Here is a 13,838-nt window from a genome sequence, read left to right on the forward strand (position 1 = left end):
CCTTTTGTGTATTTGCTATCACAATTGTAACAAAGCCCTTTTGCTCTTTTTTCTTCCAATTGTTGTGGTGTCAACCTTGTAGGTTGTGGAAGACTATTGGCAACAACACTTCCGTCTTTATAGTTGTGAATGGTTTGCTTCCTAGTTGCCATAATTTTGCTTTCCATTTTTCTTGCTAACCTGAATGCCTTCTCTAATGAATCAGGTTCCCAAAGGCGCACATCATGTTGGATATTATCCTTTAAAGACCCTATGAACACATCAATCCTATGCTCCTCTGGAATATCTTTTACCCTTATGTTCAATTTTTGGAACTCCTCAATGTGCTCCATTATTGAACCCTTTTGTTTGAGACTTATCAATTGACTAAAAAAAGTGTTGCTTTTTGTATCCTCATAATGTGCTATCAATTCTTCGGTAAAAATTGCCCAAGTGATAAATTGTTTACGAGAACAAAGCCATTGATACCATACAAACTGATTTGGTTCCAAATATAAAGTTGCCATACGTACCTCTTGTGTGTTTTGCACATTATTGAGATCGAAGAATTTCTCCATCTGTAATATCCATGTGGCGGGATGCTTGCCATCAAACTTCCTCATATCGACTTTTGGAATGTGGTGATTCTTCGATCCAACATTAGCATCTATGGAATCATGATTAACATTTCTTTTGTTCTCATCATGAGTTTCCTTTACTACCTTTTCACCATTAGTAAGTATTTCTTGTAGAAAATTAGTCAAATCTGTCTTCAAATATGCCATGCCTGTCTTCAAATTTGTGTTCAAATCTATCTTCAAATTGTCCATCTTAGCTTCCATGCCATTCATCTTAGCTTCCACGCCATTTATCTTATCTTCCATGCCATTTATCTTAGCATCTGTTAACTTTTGTGAGCGTGACATTTGTTGCACTTGTTCTTGTAATTTTGATATATCATGTAGCATTTCTTCCTCTTCTTCATGAGTCATGCTAGAGCTTTCAGGTTCCTTACTAGGTGTTTGCATTTTCTTTCCTCGGGGCATCAGTTACCGATAATAATGCTCTACTATGCCCTTTGAATTCCTTCAAAATAAATTTTCAAACCAAGCTTAAGCAAAAATTTAAAAAAAATCTACACACCGTTTTTCACTTTGTAAGAGCTCGATATTGCCTTTGATGTATCTCTGTACTTTCCAATCATCTAGTTTTGAACTTGTGACCTGTAGTAGCTCTCTGTGTCCTCTTTCCAATCCCACAAGTCTGACCCAAATTGGATTCTCCAAGGAAGTGTTATGCGAAATCTCCCACAGTGACTTGATTATAGACTAGTTCAGTAGAGCTAACTTGTACGACGTGCCGTGAGTCACCGTTTCAACCTTTGGATCAAAAAAACACCCACAAGCAACTACAGTCCGTCCTCGTTTTGTACCTTCTTACGAAACTTCAATCCGATCCCCAGAGAGAAAGTTATGACGATTTTCCCTAGGTCACCTATTTTGAATGTAATTCAGGAGTCTCCAAAAAGACCAACTTCCTCAGATCATATCTCCGCAAATATCGTGCAAAAAGCTTTGAAATTCAGACCCAAAAGTTCACCACGATTTCTTCTCAAATGGGTTTTTTTTACGACTTCTGAAACGTCACAGAAAAAAGGTTATAGCGAAAATGCCATGATGACCTATTTGGAGCAGCGAAACCCTAGAATCCAAAGCTCTGATACCAAATGTTATGAAACCAGCTCAAGAAAAGATAGAAAAGAAAGATCAACGCCTTAGAATTCAGCCTCTTCGAGGGGGCAACCTCCTTTACATTACATAAATGAACAATTCTTGGATGATACAAATGACAAAACCTCCTTTCTATATATAGGAGTCTAAGGAGTCACAATATAATCCAGCCGACCTAACAATAATAATATAAAGCCACAAAAATAACAATAGAGGGATTCTATGGGGCACAGAAATAACAATATGGGGGTAATAGGGGCACAACAATATAAATAAGGGGTATAACTACAATAGTAATGGGGCAATCACTAGTATTATAGGGACCCAACATAATTATCTTTCGGACAAGCCTTGTTTAGGTCCCTAAAATCGATGCATACTCGGATTGTTCCTTGCTTTTTGTCCACAGGGATTGGATTAGAAACCCAATCAGTAATAGGAATAGGGTATATAAAACCTGCCTTTAGCAGCTTCTCAACCTCAGCTTTGATAGCTGCAGCTTTCCTAGGGTTAACCGGCCGAAGCCTCTGACGAACTGGTTTCGCGTTTTCATATGTCTTGATCTCATGTTGAACTATAGAAGGATCAATGCCAGGCATTTCTTCATAAGACCAAGCAAATACATCACGATATTCCTTGAACAGGTCGGTGTAGATTTGAATTTCTTCAGGGGAACACTCAATTCCGATGAAGATATTCTTGATGACACTACGGTCCCTAGAGATGTTTATAGGTATCGTTTTTGAAATTACCGACATATTACCTTCGGCACAAATGTGTGCTGGAGCCAAAGGGTTTGACACCGTATAAACATCACTAGTGAGGAACTCGGAGAATCTAGATTTGACTTCTTGCAATGGAGGAAGAAAGTATGAACGATGGTGTAAGTCTTCCCAAGGATGATCTATACCCATCATTACTTCGAGGATTGCTTCTTCAGAAGGTAAAACTGAATCCAAGCAGTCCAAGGCAGAGGTAGAATCAAGGCTCCAAGCCGGGGCCACATGACCATCTAACTCCTCTTTGGGAAAAGGAGTAGAATGGTTGTCTGCAGAGTCTACAATAGACTGATATCTAAGCTCAGCTGCAGATATAGGGAATGTCATTCCATTTACTTGTCCTTCAACTAATGTGGTCGTAGGTGAAGGAAAGGTCTAAGGGTCTGAAAAATAACGAGTTCGAAAGAACTCTTCTCGAGGAGACTACTTTGATGATGAAATAGCATTGATTTTAGCGAAAGGAGAGGGAAGATCAAATATACCCATCAATGAGGAATACATCCCTACTCCTAAGTTCTCAGTTGGCGGGCAAGGGTTATCCACTAAAGGGACAGTAGAGTCAGAGCTTGCTTGAGGATCGACTGGACAATAGTCCAATTGATCAAACTTAACGATTTTCCCCTCATGAGGAAAGCAAATGACACGAAACAAAGTCAAAACAACGGCATCCATCTCATATACCCATTTCCTTCCTAATAGGAGATTATAGTCTAGGTTAGCATCTACGACCTCTACTTCAATATTGACGACCTTTCCCCTAACACATATAGGAAAGGCCAGGATAATCCCATGCGGCTTATGAGAATGACCATCAAATGCAGTCAAGATGGTGGGTGAAGGAACAGCCGAGGGTCATCCAATAGCCTTCCAGCATGACATTGACATAACGCATGTGGAAGCTCCTTCATCTATCACGGTGCGAAAAATATTGATTTTTTGGTATGTAGACTTTATTTGGAAAGCCATATGATGAGGGAGTCGCTTTTTGACATTTAAAATGTCAAAAGTGAGCACTAAAGAGTTAGCTGGATCGACTGCTCCAATTGCGGAGAGTAAAGCACTTCTCTGAGCCGGACACGACTGGAGAACCTCTAAAGTGGACATAGTGCACGGACTTTGAGCCAGATCCTCCATAGTGGAGTAATTCTGGGTGGCCCTAGCATTAGGATTAATCATTGCGCATTTAGCGGAACCTTTCGATATCCGTGGTATAGTCTCGACAGGGGGTCGCTCAATATGAAGGTCAGTACTTCCAGGAACAGTCTTGTCCTTGAAAGTTTTGGCTTCACCATAATCACATGACCGAGTAGCCACATGGACATTAGAACCCATCATGAAAACATTTGATGATTTTTCCCCTTCCTGGTTGCCCCCAGCGGAGGTTCCAGGGTTTGAACGCGCGCCAGCAAGAAGTTGCTGCCCTTGGGGAAACAAGTTGGTTAACACAGCTTGAGAACTAGAAGTCCCTTGCAGTACTAACAAGCGCTGAGCATCTTCAATCTTAGGGCATAGATGAGTTAGATGGTCTCCACTGCACAATTTGCATGGAAACTTAACTTTCTTTCTTGACTCATTTCTACGACCACCAGCGTTGTTGTCGAATCTATTTGCATCAGGCTTCCCATCCTAGTTCTTTTTCTTACCTCTTCCTTTCCTTTTCCCATTGGAATTTTTATTTCCTTTGGGGTTATCAGATTGGACGACATTTATTGAAGAAGTTTGGGAAGTGGGGGGATTAGACAATGTGACTTGGTTGTTAGAAGCAGCTTGCAAGGACAACTGCTGCAATTGATTCAACAAGTTCACTGTAGTTGTGTCTACTAACCCAATGATACCATCCACGTGCAGACCTGGTTTCAACTTAGCTACGTCAATCGTAGATCCGGGAGCATCTGGCAAGTATTTCTGTAGGATCCCAGACTGAGAGTAGATCAATTCTAATTACTAGGGCCTAAAAATGGCTTGCTCCTCAGAATAGACTCCAGACATGCAGACATCTTTGGAGATCTCGGGTTGTAAAGACTTCAAAAACCACTCGAGATGGTACTCCGGAGGGATTTCGACTTTAATGAGCCTCTTTCTCCGTCTTCATTCCTGAATATGGTCAGAAATGTGGGTTGCCTGATCCTGACGAAAGGTGGCCAGACGTTCAGTTCCGGCATCATAGCGGACAGGCAACCGAAAATGATTTAAGAAGATATTGGCTAAGTCAGCGAACGATGTAAAACTGCCCCCTGGCAACTCTATATACCATTTGGCCGCATTACCAGTCAAGGTGCGCTGAAAGAGTCTCAACCTAATCGAGTCATCGATAAGGGAGTTAGATGAGCACCACAAATGGAATGTGGTTACATCGTCACCTGGGTCTTCACCACACTTCCCTTCGAATTTTGGAATGTCTGAAGGGATTTTGGTTGGGACTGGAGGCCAGGCCGGATTGTACTTGATTGGGTCATTTTTTAACTTAGTGAGATCTGGCAAGTTCAACGTTGCCAGAAACGGAAGCCTAGGTGGACCTTGGGGGTTCCACCAGGACTAGGCAGAACTTGCAAAGCTCTGAAAAGATTGTCCTGGAATTTGAGAGGCACCAGGTTGCCCAAAGTAACCAGTAGAACCGGCTGAACCAAAAGGCAAGCCTTGTGGTCCAGCAAAATTCGTAGTTTGAGCAAATCCAGCCGTATAACCTCCACAACCAGCAAAATTTCCTTCAAAAGTATTGTAAGGAGTTGATAACCCCTGATACAGATTCCAAGCCGAAGCTAGAGGAGGAATAGTTTGAAACGAGCTAACCGTGGAGTACGGCCTATTCCCTTGTTGGCCGATAAACAGATTCCCAGTTCCCGTGGTACTAACCCCAGGGTTATTCCAACCTTGGAAAGGATTTCTGCTTTGTCCTACAGAAGAAAAAGGCATGGATCCTACCGTCGGGTTGGAACGTGGTATATGACCACTTCCAAAAGGAAAACCTTGGAATGAAGCCGATCCGCCCATCATGGACGTAGCGGAACTAAACGGAACCGATGGAATACCCTGTGAGTGGGTGCCAAATGGGAAGAATCCAGTACCAAAAGCATTGGTTTGGGCATTTCCACTCATGGACGGAATGGAGGTAGACCCAACTAAAGATGTGCTAGCAAAAGATCCAAACAAGGAAGCAGAGGAGATGGAAATGGTTCCTCCTTCTTGCACCGATGTTGGGGTTTGCATAGTCGTAGCACTTGTAGAAGCCATGCTTCCAGTAGTGGTCATCGATGGTAAGCGCGTAGCGTAACCTGTACTTAACGGTCTATGCGTCAGAGTCCCAACGTATTGCAGTACGTCTGGATGACTAGATGGTAGTGGGGAATTTGGAGCCACTAACGACTCTGAAAATTCTTCTACCTCTATGGTATTCTCCTCTTGAAAGAGAAATCGAGAAAGGACTGGAGTGTCCCTCTCTTGTTCAGAAGTGCCAGGACTTGCTTGGCTGCTAATGCCCCTGAGAGGAGGATCAATCTCCGATGCGTCAACCGGCGTGGGACGGAACCCACCGATAGTATTGCCTCTGCACCTTCTAGGAGAAGGCTCTAAACTTGGTGGCGAAAGACCACGAAGTCTTCGAGACCGTCTTGGAGATCGGTCAGCTACTCTGAATTTTTTGTTATAATCTAATTAAAGACTCGAAAAATTGAAAGCTAGGCCAACTAGGAGCACAGAGCACACACTATAAAGTCCCTAAAGATACAAGCAGTCAAACAACTTCCAAGTATTTCCGCTCCGGGTGATTAAGACCGGACACCAAAATACAAGAAAGTGAAATAAGTGGCCTTCTGAAGATAGTCTAGGATGATGAGGGCCCAGTCCTATCAGCGAAGGTATCAGAGGAAGTTACGCTGACCTCCTAACAACAGCCTGCGTCGGTGCAAGCCCCCAAGCTTCGCAAGGGTGCCCTCCAGTAGTATTGTCGAGAGTGATGCAACGTCAACCTCAGGTGCCACGGGATTCCCCTCCGCAACCACCTGTGTAGTTCCCTAGGAGCAGCAACTATGGATACCAACTCGTCGTAGAAGCCAGGCGGAACAGTCGTGAGGTAAGTTCGGACAAGTAGGAGAGGGAGTATCTCTCTTCCCTGTCTTCATAGACCCTCATGCTTAACTCCCAGATCTAGAGCTTTCCTGGTCTTCCTAACGCTATTGGATTTTCTCTCGTTATTCAGACTCCTACGTTTGACGTTTATATGGCCTTGGAGAGTTAACTCTCCACTCGCCTAATCCAAGGCCCTAAAATGCTAATCTTGTTGGTGTAACTGACTAAACCAAAATGTTCTAGTGAATTTTAATGAGCGCTTGATTTTATTAGGCTGTTCTTTAAGTCACAAGGTAACAGAAGTGAAACTAGTGGTGTTTTTTTTTTTTGATGCAAAAGAAATTAATAAAAACTTAACTACATGCACTTTTTCGTTTTTTGATGAAGAGCAATTTCGATAGGGTTCATAGGTACTTCTAATAATAAAAAAAAAAAAAAAATTTCGTTAATTCACACTTCACACTCAGAAAAGTTAACAAAGCTATATATGCCTAAAAAAGGGGATGCAAATCTATCCTAATGCGACAACTATATGTGAATGCAAGATTTAAAACTACTCCAAAAACAAAAAAAATGAAAGTTGCTTACATATCAATCTTTATCTTGCCACTTAAAATTCCTAGATGGAATATGAGATGTTACCATTCATTTCGTCTAAACACTAAAAACAAGTACTAAGACAAACATAAAGAACTTTCACTTTACTAAAAGGAAACCAAATGAAAAGCAAGTTCAAGAAAGCAAAACTAAGATTTTCAAAAGATTTTCTTCAAAGCAACAAACAAAAGAGTCTTTTCAAAAGATGCTCTCAACACTGAAACTTGTGATTGAAGAATAGGCAATCAAACACTTTTGCGAATTGACATCACTCAATGGATGAAAACTCAACAAAAACAAATGTGTTTAAAATCGCTCTTCAATCAAAAGCAGCAATGAAAGCTTTGGCAATGAAAACCAAGAGATCAAAAAGACAAATTCCAAGAAAGTGTCAAACAACAACTTTCATGAAAGAAAGAAGTGAATGGTCACAAAAAGTGATTTTGTCAAGCAAACAAAAAAGTCACCAAAAGCAAGATTAACACAAAGATTGTGATCAATCTCCCTACTCTGATGAATCAAATCAGCCAAGATTCCTAGCAAGAAATCTTGCGTGCTTTAGCAAAAAATGATGACGCTTGCAATCAACAAAAAATAATAACAATACTCCTTATACTCAGAGAGAAATCAGAACGAGATGCTCGCTGTAAAACAAATAACTGATACTGGAAAATGACTGTTTCAGACTGACTCAAACCACCAGACAAACCTTCAGAGACTAAAAAAATTTATAAATCTTGAAAATTGCAATATATACGCGACTGTACTGAAGTACAGATTGCGTGTATACGCGACTGTATCTGAGGAAACCTGCGTATATGCGGGTTTACTCAAAGAAACTAGCGTATATATGCCTCTGTATCTAAGAAAAACAGTGTATATGAAAAGCTTCAAGAAAAATAAAAAACAAACTGAAGAAACTCGCAAAGCTTAAAGTTCAAGAACAGACCAAATAGTAACAGCAAGAAGACAAGGCAGCTGAGCCCTGATTGGCTTGAAGAACACCCAAACTAGGAACAACGAGAGTGTTGTCCCCAGTGGAGTCGCCAATTCTGATAGAGGGAATTACTCCCCTAGGGCTTTTTGGGTTGAAACCCTAGCAAACTGAAAGTTATCTATTCAAAGAAACATGTATTCATACAGCCATTATGCTATTATAAGCAAATTCTATGATAAGGGTACGTACCTTTGGTCCTACATTTGAGAAGGCCTTTAGGGTCCAAACCCTTCTTGGAGTTCCCTTCTTCTCTTATGTCCTGAAAAGCAACCAATTCAAAGAACACAGTAGTATATGGACAAAAACTTATAATGAAATCATCTTCATGTTACAAAGAAAGGTAGTTAGTTATGAAATCCAAACAACCTTTTATATATGAATTCTAAACATGAATATCATTAACATAAAGAAGATTCATTTCGGGAACCAAGACATGTGTTTCTTTTATTATAGACAAATAAAGTAGATAAAAAGGAATATTTTCACTTGAGTCACCTTCAGCAGGCTCCAAGCAAAGCTTCCTTCCGGATCCGTTCCAGCCTCAAGCCTCTAACAAACTCCTTCCATGACTCTCTCCATGATGTCATAAATGGTGGATGAACATCAAGACACAAGGAAACAAAGCTTTCCTATACAAAATGGGGGAAGTGCAGAAGGCACAAGGGACTTCAGACCTGGTCAAGGGAAAAATCTCAGCATAACCTTTCTCTCTCTTCTCTCCTCCCTTAGGCCTTCCCTTTGAGGTATTTTTATACCATATCCAAAGTAGTTTTTTAGTTAGGAGTTGGTTGGGAACAATTGGGCCACGGGCACTAACAGGTGATCAGCAGGTAAAACCCACGATCTCCGCCCGAAAATAAGGAGTTTTATATTTTTTTTAAGTGTTTTAATACATACACATGGGTTGGCTATACACATACCCGCGTATACACACGTTTAACTCAGGGCAATGTAGCGTATAAGGGATAAAACACTATTTTTTAAATTTTAGGACCAAGTCTGGAAGGAGGGGTTGCCCTAGGCCATGAGTACAGCATGACAAACCATAAGAGTGAGATTTGGAGCTATAACATATTTCCTATTGCAACATTCTACTAGATAGTTTATTTCAGCAAAAGTAGACTAGTCATTTCTTTCTTTCAGTTCTGCATTTCCTTGCTTTCCTTTTCAATTCTGTAAATTTCCATTTAGCAAGTTCATTTCAGCTAGTTGCAATTTGTTTTTCTCAATCAAAATTTTAGTTTTTGTAGGTAATTTCAGTGTGGGGAAAAGGAAACAAAAAAACCAACCAAAAATATTTCCTTTCATGCCTCGTAGGAGTAGACGTAACTTAGGAAAATTTTTGCCCAACGCCGCCACTTCTTCACATAGCCAACCTTCTCTCATGTTCGGTGGTTGTAATCACAAAAAACCCTTAGGTGAATAGCTAGATATATTTGAAGAACTTATAGGGGAAGAAGAAGAAGAAAACATTCCTCTCGAGCCAATGGCGAAAAATAGAAATGCTAGGGGGAATGGAGAGAGAATAGAGGGTACCTTCCCCATTTGGGAGACCAATGGGGACACCAAATGAAGAATATAAGTCCTTTAGCCCTACCTTACTTCCATGGTCTGACTAAGAAGATCATGACACCTTCTTGTTTGAGTTTTTTTTCATCTGTCGAACTTATGACTATGCAGAAGACGAGCAAAATTTGAAATTGTTCCATTCTACTCTCAAGGATATAGCACTGCGCTGCTTCATGGGATTACCTGACAATAGCATCACTACTTGGGCTCATATGTAGCAGGCCTTTAACAACAAATATTGAGACTATTTTAGGTCAAAAGATACTAAAGAAGACATCTTCTGAATGACCATGGGAAGTGATGAGTCCCTGGAAGACTATGACGAGAGGTTCCAACTCAATTACAAAAGGGTCAGGTGTACACTTGAGCCTGAGCCTCTGAAGTTGGTCCTGCGCAGGGGTATCCAGGAAGACCTTGTAGACACCCTCCATCTACTAGTCGAGGGAGACATTTACCAACTATCCTATGAAGACATAAAGACTATTTTTAGAAACCATTCTAAAGTAGCCAAAAAGAAAGGTAGGGGGTGTTAACCCATAACCAATACCTCTTCTTCCAATTCATCCATTAAAGGTGAAATTGGAAACATGTTGGAACAATTCAAGAGTGAGATGCTACAGACTCTTGCCATGCAAATGGATGCCTTACATACCAAAAGGAAAGAGGAGGAAGTAGAGAGGGATTTGGCCATTTTTTCCCTAGATTCACTAGGAGGCATCCTAGGAATGAATGCCCATTGAACTCTATAGAGGTTTGTTTAGTCCGTGAAGAAAATCATTCTACAGATTAGTGTCCTTCCTTGCCCAAACTTAAAAATCTATATACCGAGGGGCCAAAGGAGGCACTGAACAGATCTATTACATAAACCAAAGGAGGCTACCTAGACCTAGACCATATCAACAGGTGATGCAAGGGACATCTCAGGCATACTACAACCCCATACAAGTCACCTCCATACCTTCTTGGGGCCCCCTTGCTCATCCTTCCTAGTCCACGCCTCCTCCTTGGTCCTTCACATATGAATATCATGGCCAACTAGCGACTTATTCATTTCAACCCTATGCTCAGCCACAACCTCAATGGAATGCATCTCATCAAAGGTGGAGGCTCCAATACAACTCTCTTCCCGCTCTTCTGCCTCCACCACCTACCCAACCACAACCATTACCTTCTGCTCCACCAAGGCAACCCCAAATACTTGCCCAACCAAATCTAAACCGGAACAATAGACAAGCTCAGCAGGTGTATAATGGGGAACCATCATGCCCAAATTATGTTGTGGAGATTCAAGAAATTAACTTGCGATCTAGGAAAGTTCTCCTAGATAGCTAGCCTCCACCTAGGGAGGTTGAGGAAGATAAAGAGGAAAGCAAAACTAAACCAAATCCACCCTTTCATGAGAGACTATCCATGACAATCTAGCCTAGCCCAGAAGAGACTAAACTCCTGGGAGAATTGAAACATTTATGTGTGAAGATACCACTTCTCCAAGCCATAAAATACATGCCTATCTATAATAGGTTGATCAAAGAGAAGTGTTTTATGCATCTAGGAAGGCTCAAGAGAGATGCCCCAACCATCAATGTCATAGGAAAACCATTCGATCTGATGTTGGGGCAGATAATCTGTCCAAAATATGTGGACCCTGGAAGCCCAGTAGTTGATGTCCACATCAATGGCACAATTTTCCCACATACCTTGATTTATCTGGGAGTTGCCATTAATGTGATAACAAAGGACACAATGCTCAAACTTAATATCCAAGGCCCCTTGAGGAAGACCATGACAGTGATGTAGCTAGCAGAACGCTCCACCATGACCCCCGAGCAGATTGCGGAGGATGTGATGGTATCCATTGATTCTTGGGAGTACCCTACCAATTTCTTAGTTCTCCAGCCAAAGGAAAAGCTCACTAGGTATCCTCTCATCCTAGGAAGACCCTGGTTGGCTACAGCTGATGCCTACATCGTTGTCGAGCTGGGAACATGACCATAAAGAATGGGCACATGTCCAAGCAATGAACCCTATATCCTCCTGCCCAACCATTGCTAGAACATGATCTACCTCTCTGGTTGGAGGAGGAGGATGAGGATGAAGTTTATTATACACCACTTTTCACATTAGAAATTTCCATGGGAGGAAAACCGCAAGATGAGGGTGATGTGATTGAAAATTTGATTCAGAATCCACCTCCCAATGCATCACCATTAGAAGACATAGTAATAGAAACCCAAAAAAACCCCTCAACTGATCTTTGTGTGGTCGACCCCACTCCTCTTCGTGTTAAAAATGTGGAGTTCAGCCCAAGAAGAACATTGAAAATCAATCCATCCCTATCTACTTCCCAAGAGAAGGAGCTATGCAACATACTAAGGAAACATCTAGATGCTTTCGCCCGGAGTTATTAGGAGATGAAGGGAGTGCATCCTTCAGTATGTAATCATCATATATACATCAAGGAATATTGCAAACCAGTTAGGCAACCTCAAAGGAGGATGAATCCTGAAGTTAAATATATTGTTAAGGAAGAGCTGGAGAAATTGCTTGATGCAGGATTCATATATCTCATTTCTGACAGTGAATGGGTCTCTTCTTTGGTGCTAGTTCCAAAGAAAAATGGTAAGTGGAGAATCTGTGTTGAATATCAGGAATTGAATAAAGCCACTAAAAAGGACCATTTTCCTTTACCTTTCATAGATCAAGTGTTAGACGATCTGGCAGGGAAAATTTTTTTCTCCTTCCTAGATGGGTTTAGCAGGTACAATCAGATTCAAATCAGCCCAAAAGACCAATATAAGACCACTTTCACTTATCCTTGGGGTACCATTGCATATCGGGTCCTTCCTTTTGGTTTGTGCAATGCTCCAACCACTTTCCAAAGAGCAGTATTAAGTATCTTTTCTGAACTGGTTCATGATGCAGTAGAAATATACATGGATGATTTTACTCCTTATGGATCTGACTTTCAGGAAGCTTTATCTAACCTATGAAATGTTCTAGAAAAGTGTATTGAGATGAACCTATCCCTCAGTATAGAAAAATGTGAATTTTTTATGACTGAAGGGACTATGCTAGGTCATGCAATATCTCAACAAGGACTGCAGGTGGATCCTAAGAAAATTGCCATCATCCAAAGGGTCCCAGCTCCTCAAAATGTGAGAGATGTCAGAAGTTTCCTAGGATTAGTTGGATATTAAAGGAGATTCATTAAAGACTTCAGCAAGCTAGCTTCTCCTTTGTTTAGCCTCTTAGGCAAAGTTGTTGAGTTCATATCGTCAGAAAACTGTCAAGAAGCCCTAAATATCTTGAAGAGAAAGTTAGTGACTGCCCCAATTCTCAGAGGCCCAAACTGGGCCCTACCCTTTCACATTCACACAAATGCCTCGCGAAAAGCAATAGGAGAAGTCTTAGGACAAATTGATGGAAAGTTACCTTATGTCATATACTTTAAAAGCAAAAAATTGTCAAAGGCAGAGTTAAACTATACAGTGACCAAGAAGGAACTCCTAGCTGTCGTGCATTCCTTAAACAAATTCAGACATTATATCGTCGGCTATCAAACCTTTTTGTGCACTAATCATGCTGCAATTAGATATTTAATGAACAACCCAGATGTAAATGCTCGCATTATTAGATGGTTTCTTTTACTGCAGTTGTTTGATTTGACCATTATTGATCAGCCTGGTAAAGAGAATGTTGTTGTTGACTTTTTGTCTAGAATAAATTTTCATGCAGATGAAGAAGGAATGGTGGATGAATAAATGCCAAATGAACACCTATTTTCTATATCTGTACTCTCTCCACGGTTCACTGGTATAGCAAACTACTTGGTTTCAGCACAGTTCCCACCACACCTATCCTCAAAAGAGAAGAGTAAGATAGTAAGGAAAAGCGGCCCTTTCACCTAGATTGGAGGCAATCTCTTCAAACTTAGCCCAGATCAGATCTTGAGAAGATGTGTTAGGGAGGAGGAAGTCCTTGACATCCTCTTGACCTGTCATGATGGGCCTTGTGGAGGTCATTTTGTAGCAAAAATAACCGCCTTCAAGATATTTCAAGCAGGCTACTATTGGCCCACTCACATTAGGATGTGAGGAGGTACACGAGCCAGTGTGATTGGTG

The sequence above is a fragment of the Pinus tabuliformis genome, chromosome 8 (assembly GCF_031772625.1).
Source record: "Pinus tabuliformis cultivar Carrire ecotype Pingquan chromosome 8, CPIR1, whole genome shotgun sequence".
NCBI lineage: Eukaryota > Viridiplantae > Streptophyta > Pinopsida > Pinales > Pinaceae > Pinus > Pinus tabuliformis.